The following is a 22013-nucleotide window of genomic DNA, read 5'->3' as shown; positions in this document are numbered from 1 at the left end:
TGTGGACCAAATTTTAGCGGCACACGTCATTGCGTTCAGTCACAATGGTTCATTATGTAAAAAAAGGAGACCGATTTAAACAGTGTTAAAAGTTGCATCTGAGTCCATAGGACTCAATTCTCAAACAATACAGAAGGCCAGGGATATTCAAGTGTTTGTAAAAGAAAACTTAATCTTTGGTATTCTTCTTCTTCTTGAAAAGCAAAGCAAGTGTTTTATTCTTTTTTTTTTAATGATAAATGTCTGAGATGGAAGGGATATGTACTGCAGTGAGAATAGACCACATCGCCAGTAGTTTATCACATGTGAAAAGTCACATTTTAATAATGCCGCGTTTGCCCGAATTTCTTCGCGGTAGAGCAATAGGTTTGCTGGATGAAAATGTACCGGTGAAAGAAATTGCTCGTCGTATGGGAGTTGCGCCTAATGCAATTCGAAAATTGAGAACAAAATTTCAGGTGATAGGAGAGGTGAAAAATCAGCCGAGAGCACCTCGTCGACGTGTCACGACTGTTCGTCAGGACATGTCTATAGTGAATCTGGCTGAAACCCGTCGAAAAATGTCTGGTAAGTTATTGCGTTTCAATAAATTATGTCGTGCTCGTTTCCCAAACAAATTTGACTTACACATTACGATTTTCATAAGTTGTATCTGAAATTGTCTTTCACCACGTTATCTCTTTACAAACACATGGACAGGCCTAACATCTGTATTGTTTGACAATTGACTCCTATGGACTCAGGTGCAACTTTTAAAAATCCCTCTTTTTTTACATAATGAACCATTGTAACCAAGGTTACTCATAACTTTTTACAATTTTACATTTCGTTAAATAATTTTTGATTTATTTCAAAAATCATTAGGGGGAACTTGTGCACTGTATAGCTATCTACTGCTGATATTGGTATTGATGAAGCAGTTATCTACCGCTGATATTGGTAGATACCTATCGCTGATACTGGTATTGATGAAGTATCTATCTACTGCTGTTGATGAAGTAGCTATCTACTGCTGATATTGGTATTGATGAAGTATCTATCTACTGCTGATATTGGTATTGATGAGGTAGCTATCTACTGTTGATATTGATATTGATGAAGTAGCTGAAGTAACTACCGCTGATTTTGGTGTTGATGACGTGGCTATCTACCGCTTATATTGGTGTTGATAAAGTAGCCAACTATCGCTGATATTGATGTTGATGAAGTGGCTATCTACCGCTGATATTGATGTTGATGAAGTACCCAGCAAACACAAAACGTTTTCGACATCATTCGCGAAAGGTTATAAAAGGTTGTCAGAAAACGTTTAAATGTCGGGTTATATAAAGGGTACATTAATGGTATAAAACGTTTTCATAACATTAAATAACATTTGTTGGTAATTTACTGCACAGCAAACACAAAAATGTTGGGTTATATAAAGGGTATAAAAACGTTTTAATAACATTCCAAAAACATTTTTGCTGAACCATGAAATGGTATCAGCCTATATGAGTAAATGTTACTAGCTTACTAGCTTACTTACTAGCTTACTGACTAACCATTTGGTCTGAAATGGACATATCTCTAAATGCCACAAAGGTATGACCCCATGAGTGGTGTCATATGAAAGAGGAACACATAAAGAATATAATAAAAATATTTCCAAACGTCAGAGGTCATCCAGGGGTCAGAGGGGTCAAAAAAGGTCATTTTAACCGAAAATGCTCCGATTGAGCTTAAATTTAAATGCAATGATCCTTATGATATTGTAAACATTTAAAGAATATTTTAAAATTCATTTAAGGTCATTAAGGGGTCATAAAGGGGTCAAAGGTCAAGTTTTTCAAAATGCTCCAATTGAGCTGAAATTTATATGCAATGATCCTTATGACATTCTAAACATTTTAAAAACATTTTAAAATTCATTTAAGGTCATTAAGGGGCAATAAAGGGGTCAAATGTCAAGTTTTCAAAATGCTTCAATTGAGCTGAAATTCAAATGCAATGATGACAGTGGTATAGGCCTACCACAATATACTGCCGAAGCCACATGGTTCAGCTATGGTGCGGTTATCGCTCTAGTTGAAAACTTGGTACAAATCATTCTAAACAGAATGTTATTTTGGGGTTGAAAAATATTTTACAAAAATGTTTGCCCAAAATATTTACAATAACGTTTTTAAAATGTTTTCACGACCTTTATATAACCCGACATTTAAATGTTATTAAAACGTTTTGTAAAAACCTTTTAAGAACATTTCTGTGTTTGCTGGGTGCAAATATGTTAACATAATGTTATTTAAGTGTTGACAAAATATTTGGCCAAAAATGTTTGCAAAAATAGTTTACAATGACATTTCGAAAACATTTTAAAAATATTGTTGTTGTGTGTTTTCATACAAAACGTTTTAAAACGATTTCAAGACCTTTATATAACCCGACATTTAACCCAAAATATAACTTATTTAAAACGTTTTAAAAACGTTTTTGTGTTTGCTGGGTAGCTATCTTATGCTGTTGTTTAATCTGATTTCAATACCCTTCTGCATTCATTTATTATATAGGCGTAATAATAGGAAAGTCAAGATTCGGTGTATCGTTAATGGAGAAATACACATTATTAAAAAGGCAGCAAAGCAATCATAGTTACTGTTACTTATAAAGGGTTATTCAAGAAAATAGATGCACACCCTCAAAAGGAGTTATATATTTCCGAAATTTTTGTTCGGTCGTGACTGTTGTAAATCCTTTTAACATGTTTTAATAGTTGAAAATAAGAAGACCTTACTTTGAGAGCTCCTTTTGGACATTTCCGTAATTTTCCTACATTTAATTGGATTTCCAAGCTTTTTCAAATGAATGACATTGGCAACTGGAATTCCAGTCGTTTTCAGAAAACAGACTTGGAAATCCGGACATTTCTTTGATTTAAAAGTTACTCTTCTATAGGGAGTTTGCACTTATTTTCTGGATAACCTTAATAGCTTTTGGGTAAATACATCCGTATGCCTATCCGTACGAAATTGTTTTTGTTTCTGAGGGCATTTTGAAAAATGGGCTATTCCAGTTGAAATCCACACACTCCCTATGGAATACATGGCCTTAATCTTCCACACAGGGAGTGTGAATTTAAATGGAGAGGGAATAGGTGACTCCATTTGAAATATATACACCCCCTGTCAGTAGGAGATTAAGGTCAAGTTTTCCATACGAAGTGTATGGATTTCATCTGGAATTATAGTCCAATGCGTCAACATAACCCGCTCTGAATATACGAAATGCCAATGCATAACCATGGCGAAGTTTCTAGGGGGTCTTATTTACAGAGTTATATAGGACTTGATGCATAACTTTTTGATTGACCCTCATTTAGGATCAGCAATGAACAGCATGAATTCCCTAAGCATGTTGATCGAATGGTTTCTAAATTTAGCTATTTTTAATAAAACTTCAAAGAAGGTTCAATGGGCTATTCCATATAAAATCCTCACTCCCCCTGCGGATGATTTTGGAAATATTTTCCACAGGGGGAGTATGAATTTTCAAATGGAATGAACACATTAGAAAGCTCGGTTTGAATTTCATACACCCTTTGAGGAAAGAACCAACCCGAAAATTCCATAAAGAGCGGGTGAGTTTCAAATAGAGTTGGTTAATGTGCGAATTCCATTTGCAATTCATACTCCCCTGTGGAAAATATTCCCAAAATCTTTCACAGGGGTAGTACGGATTTTAAATGGAATACACCAATATAGCTTTGTTATGACGCATATTCCTATATCTTAACATAGACTCAGCTCCGTATTACATGACCCTACCATTTCAATAACAAACACGTGTTTTGTATATAAACATGATAAATAACAACACGTTTAATATGTAGAGATTAAATAGGAAAATTCTAGACAAAACCAATATTTTGTTGTGGCCGTAAAGGTATCATGAGTTCAAATTTGACAAAACGTGTTCGCGATGTTAGGAGGTTAGCAAGCGCCTCGGGGACCCATACAAGAAACATTGCGGGCTCTTTTAGCATCTCCTTTTTCATCCCCTTATTTCGTTTTTGGTTTTCCTCTGAACCCTCGGGGCCCATGCTAGTCTCGGTCCCAGCCGATTTGTGCTCCTTCGTCACTAAACAAACCAGTCCCAGCCGATTTGTGCTCCTTCGTCACTAAACAAACCGTCTGGCGACAACCTCATAGTACGTCTTTTCTGATTGGCTGAACATCAACGCCATAAATACTGGCGTTAAATTGTGCTGTCAATCAACGCTGGGCTTCGGCGCATGCAGTGGTTGAATGGACAGCTATGTGGTTACATAAATCCACACAATGTACGTGAGTACGCGCTGCAAGTCATGAAAGGCGATATCGGACGATCGGCGCCTCAGTGGCTGCTATTAGCTAGCGTACATTTTTCGTTTGCGGTATCTACAAAGACTACAAATAGTGGAGCCTATGATGTTTAGTGTCACTTACACAAGTCACGTCTTATAGCCAATTGAAAACAGTTTTATTTGGAAATCCATTAACCAATCAGCGATTGTCATTTCAGGGTTGTCGCCAGACGGTTTGTTTAGTGACAGAGGAACACAAACCGGCTGGGACTGAGACAAGGCCCATGCATGGACTTCGTCGACCCTGTCTACATGTACCTTCTTGCTACGACCCTGCTTGGGGGTGGGGGAGGAGGTTGATTGCCCCTCTCCCACCCAGATGACTCTTCTTACTGGGCACAGTTTGATTTACAGGGCAGAAAAGCCAATCATAGTGCACTTACGTCCACGGCGAATTCACCGTGACCTTTCCAGCCATAAACCCGCTTATTGAACATGTTGAAGATTAAACCGATATATGCAGTACTAAACCATTATATAGTAATCTATTGTCCAATGCAAATTTATTACCACCTGATAATATTGATCCAATGAGCGACCGAATTGTCCGCTACGGACGACTAATCCAATCGATAATGACTCTATTGACATGTACGAACAGAGCCCCACTGACCGAGTTTTGGGATATTTTTCACTGGTTTGCAGCTGTTTGCTGTCATTTACTCATCAAGGCGGAGTACCGTTATTATAAGGACTATGCCAATTATTTAAAGATTGACATGTAGAGAATAAGCCATAATTGATTGACAGAAAGTACTAAATTTGTACCTATGACGGTTTTATGACGCCAATCTTCAAAATACGATCAAAAAATGGCTGCCCGGTGAAGTAAAATGTGCATTGGAATAACACGGCGAGTTTGGATAGATGGTAGGATTTCTTTTTAATAAAAATGTATGTTATTAAAGCTTGTACCGGATTGAAGATTCAGATATTTGGAAAAGAATAAGTAATTGAAACAGAGAGAAAGTACTAAAATCATAGCTTTTATACTTTTTGATATATGATACTAACTAGTTCATCCCCAATAGCTACGATACAGCGCTACCAGTAGGGTTCAATTGCCTATTGTGAGTGTCCCTGTGTTGTGTGCATACATGTAGTTAACAATAACTGCATGATGTAATTATTTGAATTATTATTTGATGTTATTAGAGAGTTGTGCAAAGAAACTGGGTCACTCAGTCAGACAGTCACACCCTAATCACCCACTTTAACTAAATTCCACCAGAATGTTCGGTATAACATAGGCCTATACGTCTAATAATTATGTTGATTGATTGATTGTTTGTATGATTGATTGATTGATTTTATTCGGAGGTGACCTATTTAAAAGAAAAACACTTTCATTTCAAATTCCGATATAGCATAATTCTAATAATGATTGATCTTATTTGGAGGACCTGTTTGAGAAGAAAAAAAAAAACATGCATGTCAAATTCTGATATAGCATAATAATTTGTTAGATTGATTGATTGATTTTATTTGCACATATAATATATAAAAATACAAAAATTACAATATTGTACCGAATTTATTATATACAAGGTAAATAGACAACGATCTATAAAGATACCACAAGCCCGGAGGCGGTTTTAAATTTAAATAATATTACAACTGCATGAAAAACAAAGAAAAGCATGTTGTTAAAACTAGGATCACCTAAAAATAAAAACTGATCGCAAATAAGAAATTGAATTGTAACTGAATGAATTAGGAAAATACTGGTAAAGACAATGCACTTTTGACTATCTATTGCTGATATTGGTATTGATGAAGCAGCTATCTATTGCTGATATTGGTATTGATGAAGCAGCTATCTACTGCTGATATTGGTATTGTTGAAGTAGCTATCTGCTGCTGATATTGGTATTGATGAAATAGCTATATCTTTGATATTGGTATTGATGAAGTAGCTATCTACTGCTGATATTAGTATTGATGAAGCAGCTTTCTACGGCTGATATTGGTATTGATGAAGTAGATATCTACTGCTGATATTGATGAAGTAGCTATCTATATACTTCTGATATTGGTATTGATGAAGCAGCTATCTACTGCTGATATTGGTATTGATGAAGCAGCTTTCTACGGCTGATATTGGTATTGATGAAGTAGCTATCTACGGCTGATCTACTGTTGATATTGGTATTGATGAAATAGCTACATCTGTTGTTGATATGGGTATTGATGAAGTAGTTATCTACTACTGATATTGGTGTTGATGAAGCAGCTATCTACTGCTGATATTGGTATTGATGAAGCAGCTATTTACTACTGATATTGGTGTTGATGAAGCAGCTATCTACTGCTGATATTGGTATTGATGAAGCAGCTATCTACTGCTGATATTGGTATTGATGAAGCAGCTATCTACTGCTGATATTGGTATTGATGAAATAGCTATATATCTTTGATATTGGTATTGATGAAGTAGATATCTACTGCTGATATTAGTTTTGATGAAGTGCTACATCTGTTGTTGATATTGGTATTGATGGAGTATCTATTATCAACTGCTGATATTGGTGTTGATGAAGTAGATATGTTGATCTAAAATGGTATTGATGAAGTAGCTTTAACTTTGATATTGGTATTGATGAAGTAGTTACATCTACTGCTGATATTGGCATTGATGAAATAGCTATATATTTGATATTGGTATTGATGAAGTAGCTATATTATACTTTTGCCATGAAATAACTGCATCAGTCCTCTATTTCATCCGTAAATGGTGCAGATTATCTTTCCAATAATATAAATTCAATTATGATGCATAATTGCGTGCATGCATGGGGTATATGGTAATATTTTGATGAAAAAAACGCATAGGCCTAACGTGGTCGCTGAACTTAATATTTAAATATTATTGATGTATTGTTTTGTCGACAAATGTAAATTCTACTCGACAGCAGCCATATACTTCATCAACACAAATATCAACAATAGATGTACCCAGTAAACACAAAAACGTTTTAAAAACGTTTTAAATAAGTTATATTTTGGCTTTTGGTTTAGGTAAAAACGTTTTAATAACATTAAAATGTCGGGTTATATAAAGGTCATGATAACGTTTTAAAACGTTTTGTATGAAAACACACTATAACAATATTTTTTCATGTTTTCAAAAAATGTTATTGTAATCTATTTTTGCAAACATTTTTGCCAAATATTTTGTCAATACTTAAATAACATTATGTTAAAATATTTGAATTCAGCAAGCAACGAAATGTTTTTAAAATGTTTTTTTCAAAACCTTTTTATAACATTTAAATGTCGGGTTATATAAAGGTCATTGAAACGTTTTTAAAACGTTATTGCAAATATTTTGGGCAAACATTTTTCGCAAAATATTTTTTCAACCCCAAAATAACATTCTGTTTGGAATGTTTTGTATCAAGTGTTCAAGAATGTTTTTGTAATGCTATTAAAACGTTTTTATACCCTTTGTATAACCCGACATTTAAACATTTTCTGTAAAACATTTTTGTTTGCTGAGCAGTAGATTATCAAAAATGTTTTTTAAGGTTATGAAAACGTTTTATACTCTTAATATACCCTTTATATAACCCGACATTTAAACGTTTTCTGACAACCTTTTATAACCTTTTGCGAATGATGTCGAAAACGTTTTGTGTTTGCTGGGTAGCTTCTTCATCAATACCAATATCAGCAGTAGATAACTACTTCAACAACACCAATATCAGTAGTAGATAGCAACTTCATCAACACCAATATCAGTAGTAGATAGCTACTTCTTCAATACCCATATCAGTATAGATAGCTACTTCATTCATACAAATATCAGATATCGGATGAAATAGAGGACTGATGCAGTAATGCAGTTTCATGGCAAATAATGGCGATGTTAAGCATATCTTAAGCATTTCTCAAACAAAATTTTAATGATTAGGTTTTGTCGACAATTGATCCATGCTTGTCGACAATCGGGAAAATTGCTTTGTCGACAATATTGTCGACAACCAGCCTGGCCGACACCAGCCCTAATGAAGTAGGTATAGTACTTCTGATATTGGTGTTGATGAAGTAGCTACACATCATGCAGTTATTGTTAACTACATGTATGCACACAACACAGGGGCACTCACATAGGTAATTGACTTGTAGTGCTGTACTGTGGGTATAGGAGATGAACTAGTTAGCGTCATATATCAAAAAGTATAAAAGCTCTGATTTTAGTACTTGCTCTATGTTTCAATTACTTATTCTTTTCAAAATATCTGAATTTTAATCCGGTACAAGCTTTAATAACGGGTGAGCATGCATTTGTATGAGAAAGGAAATCTACCATCTTATCCAAACTCCCGTGTTAATCCAATGCACATTTTACTTCACCGGGCCGCCCTGGCTTGGTCGCGTTTGGAAGAGGAGTGCCACCAAACCGCAATAGGTACAAATTTAGTACTTTCTGTCAATCAAGTATGGTTTATTTTCTACATGTCAATCTTTAAATTATTAGCATAGTCCTTATAATAACGGTGGAGCGCCTTGATGAGTAAATGATAGCAAACCAGTGAAAAATCCCCAAAACTCAGTCAGTGGAGCTCCACCCGTACATGTCAATAGCGTCATTATCGATTGGATTAGTCGACCGTAGCGGACAATTCGATCGCTCATTGGATTAATATTATCACGTGGTAAGAAATGTGCATTGGACAAATCGATTACTATAATGGTTTAGTACTGCATATTTCGGTTTAATCTTCACTAAGCGGGTTTATGGCTGACAAGGTCACGGTGAATTTGCCGTGGACAAAACTGCACTGGGATCTGTTGTTGATATGAGTAGGCCTATTGATGAAGTATTTATCTACTACGGATATGATATTGGTGATGTTGATGAAGCAGCTATAGATCTACTGCTGATATTGGTATTGATAAAGTAGCTATTTACTACTGATATTGGTGTTGATCTGATATTGGTATTGATGAAGTAGCGATATGTTGTTGATATTGGTACTGATGAAGTATACAAATACAACATGTTTTGAGGGGAAGTAGTCAAAACTACTGGTCCCTCGGTGTTGGATGATTTGACTACTTCCCAACGCGTCAGCGGAGGGAAGTAGTCAAATCATCCAACACCGAGGGACCAGTAGTTTTGAATACTTTCCCGAAATGGAACATGTTGTATTTGTTTTACTATACCTTATAAATATTTTCACTATCACGGTAAAATCGTAAGCAAAAGTCCACACACATAGGCCTATCAGTCAACGTGCCGGTCAGCATGGTAAATAAGCTTAATATTTTACTTACCTGATTTTATTGGAAGAGTTCTGTTCAATCAATTTACATTTTGACCTATACTATTCTAATTTTCTTTTTATCATTCCATAAATAGCATTTTGTTTGATAAAATGTCAAATTCGCGTGTTATTATCCATCGGTAATCTCAGCAAAATAACTGCAGCAGACGCCATTTTCACGATAAACGCGTCTTCAGAATCGCCGTTGTGTAGCATAATGCTACGTCTGAAGGAACGGTGACGCGCGGGGTCGAGACACCGTGTGGTAGTAGGGTGCGGAAGTTTTACTACTTCCCCGCGTGCGCGTAATTGCACAGGCGCGGGGAAGTAGTCAAAATACCGTACTCGGACGCTGGCGTTATTAACCAATAAGATGTCTGGATTAACTATAATAAATATTTATGAGGTATAGTAATAGCTATTATATCCCTCATTAATATATTCTCGTTCATTAATTGGTTAAACGAGTATCATGTGACCAAAAATAGTTTTACTATTTTGCAAACTTGTTAACAAGCCGATTGATGAGGGAACGGGATACTATTCAAAGTACTATCTCCCGGGGAAATAGTTTTACTATCTCCCTCTGAGCGCGTCCCGGAGCGCGTATGACCTCATAACCGCGTCGCAGTTACTAGTGGTCAATGCAACTCGCCACATACGCGGGATATCAGTACCGGCTCCGGGGTATTAATGTGTAGCAATTCGTTTTGTCTTGCGAAGCACACACTTAAGCAGCACAGACATGACAGAAGTGCAGCTAAAATACGGCGGTTTAATGGCATAATCTGAGTTACATCAGTATCTTAATATTGATGGTGAAATAACCATGATAACAGGGAACATTTTAACATGGTTACTCGTTTCACGGCGGTATTGTAGAGGTTGTCACACATTTTCACGGTAAGCTTTAGCCACTCAACTGTGTGCGTGCTTTGTGCATTCAATCAAAACAAAGCAAGGCCGGCGTAGCCTTGACTAGGCCTAGCCTACATTTATGCCTAGGCCTATGCCTTGTGTTTAATGAACAAAGAATATATTAATGAAGGATATAAAACAAATATTTACTGCTCTAAATTCGGGATCTGGTGGAATCTATTGGTCCCCTCGGTGAACTGGAGACCGTGAGCCTACTATTTTCCCTCGACCTGGCGGTCTCGGGAAAATAGTAGGCTCACGGTCTCCAGTTCACCTCGGGGACCAATAGATTCCACCAGATCCCGAATTTAGAGCAGCAAATATTTGTATAATACTGCTGTTGAAATTGGTATTGAAGAGATCAATCTGTGGCCAAATAATACTGCCCTCTGTTTGGTATAAAGCAACGCAAACAGACAAAAATATAGTCGAAAGAGGGGGCTATAACTTTATCAGCCGCATGCCAGGGCCAAACTGAATAGAAAGCTATAAAAACGGGAAATAATAATTATGTTTATAATTTCATGAGATTATAGTCTTTACCATGAGATATAGGCCTACTTTTATAAAAACCAAACTTAAAGATTTGAGCATGGGGTTCAACCTGGTTAAAGATATACGGGGATGAGCCACGGTTTTGGGGTACTTTTTTTTTATCGATTTTGGTTGGATTTCAGTGGATGCCAATGCACCCAATTGGGCACACTTGGGTAAAAATGCTCCGAAAAGCGCCAAATTAGGGCAAATTTTGATGCTTTTTGTGTTTTTTTGTATCCGAAAGTCTGCGTGGCACTGACAGGGGTGCAAATTGTGATTTCTTCCTCAGGAGCAGGCTCAAGATTTCCTCATTAATACCATGCATGAAATAGCTTTATTCTGCACTTTAAAAGATGAGAATGTTAACATAGTGTGTATTTTTTAGAGCGAATCTATAATGTTAAGTTTTCGAGCTTCTAAAAACTTTAAACTGGATAATGAGCGCGTGTAGCGCGCAAAAATTTGGTATTTTACACTAGTTTGGGGTCAATTTTGGTAGGACAGAGGCTTCTTTCCCCTTTTATTTTCCTTTACCCCCCATTTCCTCTTTCATTTTTTAGAGGGTGCACAACATCAGTGGCGTACATGTAGACTTCTTTTTGACATTGGGGGGATGAGGTTGGAAAAAAATTTCTCGAATTAAACTGAATGCAGCACCTTTTGGCTCCAGAATAAGTTTATGGAAAAAAATTTGCCATTTTGAAGCGAAACTGTCGAAATATGGTGTACAAGTGGAATAAATTCGCGCGAAGCGCGAACAAATTTGCACTTTTGGGGCTAAAATGGCCAAATATGAGGTTAATTTGGTCAGAAACCCACATACAGCCGTCAACATTGGGGGGGGGATGATTGTATGGACAATCCCCCTGGCAAAATATTGGAGGGGGGGGGGGTCTACGCCTATGCACAACATGCTCAGTGCTTTAAATTTCCTCAATATTTTCCAGTTTGTCCTCTTCTCAGTGGCATTATAGTATTGATACACTGAATTCCCATAAAATCCTCATTGCTGCCTCTCTATAAATTTCCTCAGATATGATTGCCGCATCTCTGTACATTTCCTCAGATATGTGCCCCGTTTCCACCTGCCTGTTGAATTACACTGAATACCTCCTATGGTGATGAACTGTAATTTTCCTCATATCCCATTTCCATATTCTAATACCTTTTGCTCTTATTTCTTGAACAATAATTTGAATTCCTCCAAATTTTGCACAACCAGTGTCTTAAAAGATTTCCGCTCTTCTATTCAGCAGCTTCACTGCCTCACTGCTCTCCCTATTATCTTTTACCTCACTCCTCTTTTTTTCTTTCCTCTTTTCCCCCTTCCTCTCCTCTTTTCTTTTCTTCTCTCTTTCTCCTTTTTCCTCTCTTTCTTTTTTCTTCCCATGGCATTATTTCCTCAATTTTGACTCTCATTTCCTAGGAGCGGTGCTCCCCGCTCCCGCACAATTTGCATCCCTGGCTGGCACATCCCCGTAAATTTGTCAAACTCCCCATATCCACGGCAAATTCACCGTGACCCTTTCAGCCATAAACCCGCTTATTGAAGATTAAACCGATATATGCAGTACTAAACCATTATATAGTAATCTATTGTCCAATGCAATTTATTACCACCTGATAATATTAATCCAATGAGCGACCGAATTGTCCGCTACGGACGACTAATCCAATCGATAATGATGCTATTGACATGTATATACGAGCGGAGCTCCACTGACCGAGTTTTGGGGTATTTTTCACTGAAAGGCAGCTGTTTGCTGTCATTTACTCATCAAGGCGGACCACCGTTATTATAAGGACTATGCCAATTATTTAAAGATTGACATGTAGAGAATAGGCCTAAGCCATACTTGATTGACAGAAAGACTAAATTTGTACCTGTGACGGTTTTATGACACCAATCTTCCAAATATGACCAAGCCAGGGCTGCCCGGTGAATCAAAATGTGCATTGTAATAACACGGCGAGTTTGGATAGATGGTAGGATTTCTTTTTACTAAAAATGTATGTTCCCCCGTTATTAAAGCTTGTACCGGGTTGAAGATTCAGATATTTGGAAAGAATAAGTAATTGAAACATAGAGCAAGTACTAAAATCATAGCTTTTATACTTTTTGATATATGATGCTATATAGTTCATCCCATATAGCTACAACACAGCGCTACTGACCAGTAGGGGTCAATTGCCTATTGTGAGTGCCCCTGTGTTGTGTGCATACATGTAGTTAACAATAACTGCATGATGCGCGCAGGCTTTCAAAACTTTCACAAACTTGAATTCAAGGAACAAGTATCCAAAGCAATTACCCGCGTACATGATGTAATGATGGAATAAATCAACGTCGACGGAATAAAACAATGGTAGTCCTATATGTTTATTCGATAGTGATCTATTTTATAATGCGTAACTCGTAAAAGTCAGAATCAACTGAAATTGTAGAATTACGCTTTTTTCGTAGATATCTATAAACACAGATCTTAAAATCTTAATGTTACACAGCAAACACAAAACGTTTTACAAAAAACATTGAAATGTCGGTGTAGGGTGTAAAACATTTTAATACCATTGAAAAAAACATATTTAAAAACTTGTTGCAAACTATTCTAACATAACAGGTGAAAGAAGAATCACGCATCGCACACTAGAAATTACAAATGGAAACATAACATGCATAGGCAGACATACCTGAACCCCGGTTCGAGCGCTCGTCACACAAGCGAGAGGTCTGGGGTTCAAGTCCCCGCACGTGCAGGCAGGTATGTCCGGAGTTTTTACTCTGGTATATCTGCCTATGCATGTTATGTTTCCATTTGTAATTTCATGTTTAAGGTTAGCAACTATTTTAAACTGTTGCGATTTGGTAGTTCACAGCATCTTGCGAATGGTAGTGAGCTTTGGCAAAGTTTACATTGATCATTTCATAGCGAGTGTGTAGAAGAATTAATATCACAGATACACGTTTGTAGGTTCTGTGGTTCTTCTCTCTTAAATTGGCCGATTGAAATATGTCAATCATTGAACGATTGATGATAGGAATCAATCTAAATAGATTGAAAATAGATTGAAATGTTTTCTTGTTTTCACTCTAACTCTCGTTGTAGACTGATTTAACTATCTAATCAAGTGTTACTCCTATTCACTGCCAAACGACATGTGTTGCATGTTTGGAATGAGATTTCAAACTGTTTTAGAGTGAACATTTAAAAAAAAATTCAACTGGAAAGGCAAAAGATTGAAAAACAATGAAAATCAATCCTTTTTACTGAACATTCAATCGAAAAAGATTTGCCCCTAGGTTTGTAAAAGATCCGTTTGATTGAAAAAAAAAAGTTTGAGAAATTCAAATCACCCGACTATATACAGTCGAAAACGATTTGTCCCTATATTTCGGGACGGCGAGATTGAAAATTCAATCTTTTTGATTGAATATTTAATCGAGCAATTTAAGAGAGTTGAGTTATGTTGTAAGAGGGCTGAAACAACATCACCTTTAAGTATAGGAGTGTAGAATGAACTTGTGCAAAACATCAAAATGTTATTTTTCAATAACATACTGATTTAGACCCCGTTTAGACTAGAGAAAAGTCGAATTCAAACTCGACATCAAATTCAATTAAGACAGAGGATTAACATAAATTAATTCGTGTTTGTGGTTTTTACTGGGTGTTTACACTATGCGCCCGAACGAATTCGACTCTGTTAAATTCGATTACGACTATTTACGCCCTCTGTCATCCAGTAATTTTTTTTATTAAACCTCAGATTATAATTCATTATATTCTATTTTCAATGCCTGTATACTTTTTAAACAAAATATCTACATGCAAAGTAGTGAAATTGAGATAAAAGTCAGAAACGTTTTGTGTACATCGCCATATTGAATTCATAACACATATTTCACTCATTCTGAGCATGTGCAGAACGTGTCACTGCTCAACTGTGACGTCATAGTTCATTTAAGATTCATCCGCGGGCGGCTCACAGAATTCAGGCCGCGATCTCAAAACTTTTTGTGGCGCCCTCTACGGAGGGGCCACATATAGGCATGTACTTTGTGAAAAGCTTCTAATTTCACTCTTGCTAGATTTACTCCTTAATTGTTTTGCTAAAATTATGCCCAGCTCAGAAATAAAACCACAATATGCTAGGATTTTATTTTATTATTGTTTTCTGATATTCACGGGATAAAATGATGTGTGTATATTCTTTGTTTAAAATACAAAATTAATGGACTTATAAAAACACCAAATAACCCGTGACCTTTGTATGGTTTAAACCAGTTTACCGCCTCTTAGAACCCGATAGACGGTGACATTTGACCATTCTAATTACGTATGTTTTGAACATGTTTGCACATGAACTGGTTGTTTACAGTGTGAAGAATCTACAACATGCTCATCTATCAGGGCACAGTTCTTCAACCCCAATACATTTGTGCATTCATTGAATGACCTTTGAAAATGTGAGTACAAAAACTCATACTTTGCAACTTAAGGTCAAATTTTGCACTATGATTGTTTAATTGAGGTTATTGATAAATATGCCACTGGGATGAGGCCATTGTGGTCCATAGTGATTGCACACGGTGCACCTAATCCTTAAACCAACACCAATTAATTATAGTTGACCAACACAACCACTGACGTGCTTGAATCGACTGCTAACTGATTATGACCAAAGATATTAGAATACAGCTCAGTATCTTTGTGGTGACCATCTCTGATAAAAAACATTAATTAACGAAAACCAATTCTGGTCAGCAGAGAAAGGAATAAATTCGGAAGACATGACTGTGTTGAAGGTCAGAAGTGTATTTGCAAAAATAATATTTATTGTAATATGCCTAACTGCTGGGAAGGGTTCCCAGCAAGGTAAAGTGAAAGAAACCCCAATGGCTATTTTGTCTGTTTAAAATAGAGTTCTATGGCCGACTTAAAGTCATAATTATGACGTAATTTTGTTATTTTTTAATTAATTTTTAGCAGAATTAATAACATAAAAATGGGCTGTGCCCGTTTCATGAAGAATAACGATCGATCTTACCCTTGATTTAACAGGCCTGTCAATTTCTTGGTATTGTTTGATATGAAAGGAGGGTATGATTATTTTGTATTAGTTTAAGTATTTCCTAGCCTCTCCTAGCCACATGGTTGGCTACTAAAGACACAGAGTACACCTTAGGATAAATTGGCATGAGTGTGCCGACCCCAAGTTTTCAACATTTCAGGATTGTTTCTGGACGGAGGTCGGGTGAAAAACAAAATTACGTTTACATGACTTTGTCGAAATTCGTCGTGTGACAAGAATGAGTGTATAGATGACTAGGGGGAAGCTTACTTATTTGTGTCTTCTAGTTGTCCATCATATATCCTAGGCCCTGCATAACGAAATTCAACAATATTCAATATCCAAAGCAATATCCTCACTAGGGGAGAGCGGGGAGTGTTCGCCCTATATTTTTCTGACCAGCCTAGCGATGTCAATTTTAAGGTTAGGGATGACCTGATTAGCCCATGTGAAAGGCCTATGTCTTAGCTATATACGGCCACAATCCCAGAACCATAGGCCTTACAATAGCAACAGGGTAGAGCAAACAAAAAAGTTTTGCAAAGTGGCGAACATGCCCCATATTGGGGCAGGTTCGCCCATATGGTGGGGTAAGTTCACCCTAATCACAAAAAAGGTTTAAACATTTGCATAACAATAACATATTAAATGCAAACATTTAGCAAGAGTATACATGGCATTCATTCTCATCTGGGGAGTCACTAAATTTGTTGCAGGGGTCGGGTCAGGGTCAGGGTGTGGGGGTCCAAAGTGAGCTTAAACGTATCATGTTTACAACTTCGGGGAGATTATGGATTATGACATTAACGGTGGTATGAGTAATACTGATACAAAATAACTTTAAAAAACATGCTTTTCAGTAGTTTTACCTTGTTTAATGGTATAAATATAAATATTTTGCATAATACGCTGATGGGGCAGGTTCGCCCTCCAACTTGGGGTAAGTCCGCCCGGGGAAGATATGGGGCGAACATACCCCATCCTCAAAAGGGCGAACGTGCCCCTTGGGTACATTTTTGTATTTTCTTCAGGGTGTGCAAAATACAAATCGAATAAGGAGTTTACAACTGCATTAAATCTTTGACAAATCCCATATGTTCCCAATAAAGATTTCCATTAAAACTATATGTATTTATGTATCAATGGTAATACAATATAATTAATGCAAGAAAAAATTACGTTTTGGTGCAATTTTTTTGTTTTGGCTGTAGTTTGATGAACACATCCCTGTATGTCGTGTAGCTAATATGAGAAGTTTATAATGACCTATGTCACCTAATTTTGCCATCACCAGATTCCCCGATAGCCGCAGTGCTGAGAAACAAGGGGTGGGCGAACCTACCCCTAGGGCGAACACTCCCCGCTCTCCCCTACAATAGGCCCCCAAAACAGAACTCCCACCCCACATAATCGCAAATTGAAACGAAAGCTTCATTCCATGAAGCATTTCTATCGTATTTGATCATCTTCTACTCTACCCTAAAAAATCATTATAATACCAAATCTAATCACCATGGAATTCACCATATCCCGTCCAGCTCACATTGGGCGCCACATTCCTTTTTTAAAGGAATTTTTATTGACCTTGCCTTATGAACTAAATCCATTTGCATCCCAGTTATGAGATAATACTTTGACCCATTTACCCTAAAAATTAAAAATCCATTGGGTCAAACTCTGTGTATCGAATGGAAAAGACGACATCTTGTGACAAGATTTTATAATTTCTGATGAACTTCTTATGCCGCGATAAAATCGGTAATTTTTTGTGGATTTACTTCGAGTTTTGAGTGAAAACTGAATGTAAGTCTACAGTACACTCACTGCAGTATGCTGCACATGTACGAAAATACACAAGAACAGCTGTTGTTTATCGATATCACAGTGCCGTTGCTTAGCGACAAATCACCAGGTCAGCGACACGCATGAAAAAGTCGATTTCAATTCGACTGACTGTTTAGACCAGGAAAAGTCGCACTTCAACCACGACAAAGTCGAATTGAATTCGACTTAATGAACCTCGGGAGCATTGTTGAACAACGACTTTTGAACTCGACTTCAGTCGTACTTGAACAACGACTGTACCTTTTTAGACCTGAATTTGACTGAACTCGACTTCAAAAAAGTCGTTGTTGAAGTACGACTTTTCCCATAATGAAAATCTATTTTTTGGCTGCTTCGACCAACAATAGGCCTACCTCGTGTACCCTTAATTGTGAGATGCGTGATTCTTCTTTCCCATTGATACCCCGGGGGGCACTCCAACTTTGGAGGTGACGCGTATGTAGGGCTGTTAAGACCCCTTTTTCAGCATCGCTGTCACCCAAAGACCCCATATTTTTTACGAACACATGCTCGCTCCGCGCTCTGTCACCCGAAGACCCCTATTTTTCCATTTGATCTGTCACCCAAAGACCCTTACAAGTTCAATTTGAACAGCAACTTTCATTTATCACTGATTTTGTTACTTATTTTGAAAAAATAAAGAAATTTGAAGCCATTTAGAACTAGAAATTCGATTTTCGAGGTTTTTGTGGCGCTGTTTTGGTTCTCACCCAAAGATTCCATTTAAAAAAAAGTCATGTTCTCACCCAATGACCCCATATTTTTTACATTTTGCTCTCACCGAATGCCAAAAATCATGCTCTCACCCAATGACCCCATATTTTTTACATGTTGCTCTCACCGAATGCCCCTTAGTGCGAAAGCGCCAGCCCTACACCTATATCCATTTCAAATTGAAGTGCCCCCCCCCCCGGGATTGATATTAGTCTGGCTGCCAGTGGGTTTGACATTGTTTTGGTGTGCATAGTTTTGTTTTTGATGGATGTTGCTTCTCAAGACCACCAACTTCAAAATTAAGTTTACTGGACATCTGTCAGCATTGAGCATTTTGAGATATGGCGGGAAGCTTATCTGCGGAAGTTATGGACGAACTCAATTCTCTCTCGCCAAAGAAAGCTAGTGGATTGGACGACATATGTGTAAAACTTCTCAAATATGGTAAAGAAGCTGTTGTTCCTATTCTTTGTAAGATATTCAATATGTCTCTTAAACAAGGTTGCTTCCCAGATGATTTAAAGATAGCTCGTGTCATTCCCATTTATAAAGGTAGTAATCAAGATGAGTTTTCCAACTACAGGCCCATTTCTATCTTACCTGTGTGCTCTAAGCTACTGGAAAAGATTGTTCATAGTCAGTTATATAATTATGTCACCGACAACAATATTTTGTACAAAGGTCAATCTGGTTTTCGTAAACAACACTCCACCTGTACAGCTCTCCTTAAAACGATTGATAAATGGAGTACAGATATAGATAATGGTAATTATGTTGGAGCAGTCTTTGTAGATTTAAGTAAAGCCTTTGACATGGTAAATCATAAACTGCTTGTTCAAAAGATGCACGCATTGGGTGTTAAAGATAATGAACGAAAATGGTTTGAAACATATCTCACCAAACGTACCCAATATGTCTCTATTAATAATTCCATTTCTATGCCTCATGTTATATCATCAGGAGTTCCTCAAGGCTCCATCCTTGGGCCACTCTTATTTCTTTTATTTATTAATGACATGCCAAATGATCTAAAACATTCAGTTGTTGACATGTATGCCGACGATACCTTAATTTATGTTTGTAGCAAAGAAAAGCAAATAGAGAATAACCTAAATGAAGATCTTAATACACTCTGTAAATGGTTTGATAATAATCTTATGAAAGCAAATGTGAAGAAAACAAAAGTTATGTTACTTGGTACACCTGTTAAAACTAGTAAAATTGATCACGTCAAAGTGTATATGAATAATGTTGAGATTGAAAATGTCACATGTTTCAAATATCTTGGTGTTCAAATTGATGTTAACTTGAAATGGAAAGAGCAGATCAACAATATTTGTCGTAAAGTGTGTACAAGTCTTGCAGTCATGAGAAGAATTAAGCCGTTTGTTCCAAGAAGTTCACTGATTACTATTTACAACACTATGGTTTTACCACATTTTGATTATGCAATTACTATTTGGAGTAGCTGCAGTGTAATAAACTTAAATAAGCTTCAAAAACTCCAAAACACGGCAATGCGAATTATACTAAGTGTACCATACAGAACTCATATAAACGACATGTTACGTGCCTTAGGCTTCATGAATATAAGAGACCGTATTATTTTCTTAACTGGATGTATGATGTTTAAAGTTAAAAATGAAATTGCACCCTCCTACCTCAATGATTTGTTTCGTCCAGTTAATATCATTCATTCTGTTAACACTAGAGGTAGTGTAAATGGCGATTTATATGTTCCAAAGTGCAATACAAATTATGGTAAAAGCTCTTTCCAATACAAAGGTAGCGTATTATGGAATGTTATTTCGAAAGATATTCGTCAAGTCAACTCACTATATAATGCAATTCAAAAAGAAACTCAAAGAAGACCTGAAATTGTAGCACAACTAATTTTGCAGCTCATACATGTCAAATGTTTTTAAATACTTCGTGTTTCTCTTTCAATTATTTTTAACTAGCGGGATACCCGCGCTTCGCGCGGGTCCCCGCTAGATGAGTAAATGGGAGCGATCACTAAAACAGGAGGAATTACTGAAAAGTAGAATCATTGAAAAAGTAAATTTTATTTTTCTAAACCTGTCCCTTCTGGCAGTTCCATTTAGCTTCTTTCTTTCTTTCTTTTCAGTTTCTATAACATGGGCCTAGTTTGTTCCCATTTAAAAAAAAATTGCTATTTAGTTTGTGATTTTCCGTTTCCATGTTATTTATTTATTTAGGCTTAACCGCATTCCCATTATGTTCCAAATCTGTCCTGTCTTACGTTTCCCTTTTAGCTTCTTTTTTATGCTGCTTAGCTTGTGATTTCCCGTTTCCATGTTATTTATTTAATTCTGTTCTCATTATTTTAGCTTCTTTTTTCTTATATTTCCTGATTAATTTTAATATAATTTTAGCTTTTTTTTCTTACGTTAGCTGATTACCCAGCAAACACAAAACGTTTTCGACATCATTCGCAAAAGTTTATAAAAGGTTGTCAGAAAACGTTTAAATGTCGGGTTATATAAAGGGTATATTAAGAGTATAAAACGTTTTCATAACCTTAAAAAACATTTTTGATAATCTACTGCTCAGCAAACAAAATGTTTTACAGAAAACGTTTAAATGTCGGGTTATGTAAAGGGTATAAAAACGTTTTAATAACATTCCAAAAACATTCTTGAAAACTTAATACAAAACATTGTAAACAGAATGTTATTTTGGGGTTGAAAAAATATTTTGCGAAAAATGTTTGCCCAAAATATTTTCAATAACGTTTTAAAAACGTTTTCATGACCTTTATATAACCCGACATTTAAATGTTATTAAAATGTTTTGAAAAAACATTTTAAGAACATTTCTGTGTTTGCTGGGTTCAAATATTTTAACATAATGTTATTTAAGTATTGACACAATATTTGGCAAAAATGTTTGCAAAAATAGTTTATAATAACATTTTTTAAATCATTTAACAATATTGTTGTAGTGTGTTTTCATACAAAACGTTTTAAAACGTTATCATGACCATTATATAACCCGACATTTTAATGTTATTAAAACGTTTTTACCTAAACCAAAAGCCAAAATATAACTTCTTTAAAACGTTTTTAAAACGTTTTTGTGTTTGCTGGGTAGTTTCTTTCTTTCCTTCTTTATTTTGCTCCCATTTCATTTAGTTACTGTAACCTTTTCAGTTTCTTCTACATAGATCTATTTTGTTCCAATAAATATATGCTGTTATTTTCCGTTTCCATGTTATTTATTTATTGATGTTATTTATTATCATTTATTATTAT

This window comes from Amphiura filiformis, chromosome 13 (genome assembly GCF_039555335.1).
Source record: "Amphiura filiformis chromosome 13, Afil_fr2py, whole genome shotgun sequence".
Classification (NCBI taxonomy): Eukaryota; Metazoa; Echinodermata; class Ophiuroidea; order Amphilepidida; family Amphiuridae; genus Amphiura; species Amphiura filiformis.
Note: the sequence above shows the minus strand (reverse complement) of the source record.